At 30.6% G+C, this 2,926-nt stretch overlaps 1 pseudogene; it reads left to right on the forward strand.

Moving 5' to 3' along the window:
* The first annotated feature begins 379 nt into the window (after positions 1-379).
* On the forward strand, positions 380-2,096 carry LOC108767625 (ATP-dependent DNA helicase pif1-like; annotated as a pseudogene).
* The last annotated feature ends 830 nt before the right edge of the window (positions 2,097-2,926 follow it).

The following is a 2,926-nucleotide window of genomic DNA, read 5'->3' on the forward strand; positions in this document are numbered from 1 at the left end:
GAATCTGGCAGAAAAAGTGTCGCTCTGCCTCGTGTCAAATGTTCTTCTTTATAGGATTGTACTGTAAATTAGCTGAACGCAGCATAAAATTTCAAGCATAAAATTATTCTTTTCAGATCCTGGTTAGAAGCCGTAAATAATGAGAAATGGTCTTGTTTTAAAACCGAAAAGTGATAGGGACAAAGAGAGTTTTAAGCCTCGCTTAAAATTAAAGTAACGTTAGTGCAACCGGGCCTTAGATTACAAATAAGTTAGAGGAATAAAAAGATCTTATCAATTGGTAGCTGATATTATTTTAATTAAGAGCACATAGAGGTATAGTAGTATACAAAAAATAGCCGAATAACATGATGTACAAAATATTCAAGCTGGTGATGCGATGCAAGATTTTAAGGATCTTGGTGACAAACAGGAAATCGATATATCCGAAATGATTTCAAAATTGAATACGGATCAAAGAAGAGTATTTGATAGAGTCACTAATACCATAACATCAGGTAAATCACTACTACGACTGTATGTTAGTGGAGAAGGAGGTACTGACAAAAGTTTTTTAATTAAAACATTCAAACGTTGGTTAAAACAAAATCTCAAGAAGGATACTGCCGTAGCAGCACCTACTGGTATAGCAGCGTTTAATATAGACGGTTTGACAGTTCACAGATTATTGCAATTACCCGTTGAGCATGGCCATAATCCTAAGTGTAAACAATTAGCTAACCACGTTTTGAAAGTTTTACGAGCAGATCTTAAAGATGTTAGTCTCATTATAATTGACGAAGTGTCAATAATTTCTAATTTAGTTCTTATGTATATACACTTACGACTCTATCTGAAATATAAGATACTACTGATTGTGATGATAGTTGGTTCGGTCAAAAGCACATTCTTTTATTCGGAGATCTGCTTCAGTTACCTCCTGTACATGAAGATTCTGCCTTTATACAATTAATAGCTGAGAACATTCGTAAATATCTTGGTTCTTTAAGTGCTACTAATCTATGGACTTTGTTTGATTATGATGAACTGACAATCAATATGAGCCAGCAAGAAGACGGATCTTATCGTGAGTTACTTTCCAGAATTCGCGTTGGTTTATTAACACCATCTGATTATGATGTTCTTGAAAAAAAAAAATATCATTTAAAAGTGAGTCTTTTGAAACAAGATTAAGCGAATTATGTGATTTTATTAATAATTTATCATCTGATACTATTTGTTTATTACCTACATGTCACATGTGTAACGAATTAAACGCTGCAATGTTAAGTCGTATTACTTCAAAAGAAATATTTTTGATTACTGAAGACACGATTGATTGTATTTCATATATGAAAAAAAAAGTAACAAAGGTATTGTCAAATATTGATGATGATGATACTAGAACAGCTGGACTTTCAAAACGAATTACAATTAAAATTGGAGCGAAAGTTATGATAAGACGTAATATTGATGCTAGTTTGGGTCTTGTAAATGGTACAATTGCTACAGTTGTATCAGTTATGCAGGATAAAACTATAGAAAAGATAAAAGTTCTTTTACTGTCCGGTTTAGAGTATTTTATTGAAAGAGTAAGTGTTAAGTTTCCATTGATGGATAGAGTTTACGTTATTAGAAAACAGTTTCCATTATCTTTGAGTTATGGTATTACCATTCATAAAAGTCAAGGTTTGAGTTTACAAAATGCTGTTATGGATCTAGGTAACAATGTATTTAGTTGCGGTCAGGCTTATGTTGCATTATCTCGAGTAACATCTCTCGATGGACTATATTTAATTAATTTTAATCCTTCATCCGTGTTTACTAGTGAAAAAGCTATTATAGAATATAATCGATTGAAACGAATACATAATTCAGAATCAGAAATGATCACTATTTCAAAACAGCGTTATCGTAGAGTTAAAGATGTTTCGTGGACATTGTCGAAAATGATTTCCTCCGTTCAAGAATCGGGTCAAAAAGCTCCATTAAAAAGTATTGCTTGGAGCTATACGTGGTTTTCAAAATACAGACAAGGTTTCATGCTATGCGAATGCAGTATTGCAATGTTTATTGAATTTAGATGTTTCCAGAAAGCTATTATTAAATTACAATAAACCTGATGTTTTAAATTTGTTTGCACATCGATGTGAACATGGAATGAATAATTTGAATACCTATGAAATACGGCAATCTTTAGGGGAATATTTTTCGATTGCTATTAAACGAGATGCCTTAGAATTTCTTACAGGTCTTTGTACAAAATATGATTATATAAAAAATATGGTAGAATATCAAGTTACTTACATTTGTCGATGCAATTCATGTGGTAATACGAAAGTTATTACTAATACTAATATTTTACTTTCAATTCCTATTAACAATTTGAAGAAGAAAAGTTATAATCTGGATGATTTATTAAAAATTACGTTTTCATCACATTGGCGTCAGTCGTTTGATAAATTATGTGAACGTTGTGGAAGAAATGATATATTATTTAAAGATGAATTGATTTCGGTAAAAGAGGTACTTATTATTCAATTAATATCTTTTATTTCAGAAAATGGTAAGATAGTAAAGATACCACACAAATTTAATTTACGTGCTGTTCCAACAACGAAAATATTAATAACTGGACAGATATACAAAGTTATGAATGCAATATTTCATTATGGTTCATGTGTCGAAGAGGGTCATTATACAAGTATGTGTCGAGAAAAAACATCTTGGATTGAAATTGATGATGTGCAAGTTATAAAAAAACAATGGCCTAGAGGTGCTAAAGATATTTCTATATTATTTTTACAAAAAAATATCACCAAAAATATATAATAAGTGATATGTTAAATTCTAATGATCACTTACATAAATAATTTAATATATTTTAACATGGACGCCAAGTTAAATACCGTAACATTTTATGTATTACTTGTACTAAAGATTTGAT

Source organism: Trachymyrmex cornetzi, unplaced genomic scaffold (genome assembly GCF_001594075.2).
Source record: "Trachymyrmex cornetzi isolate Tcor2-1 unplaced genomic scaffold, Tcor1.1 scaffold70, whole genome shotgun sequence".
NCBI lineage: Eukaryota > Metazoa > Arthropoda > Insecta > Hymenoptera > Formicidae > Trachymyrmex > Trachymyrmex cornetzi.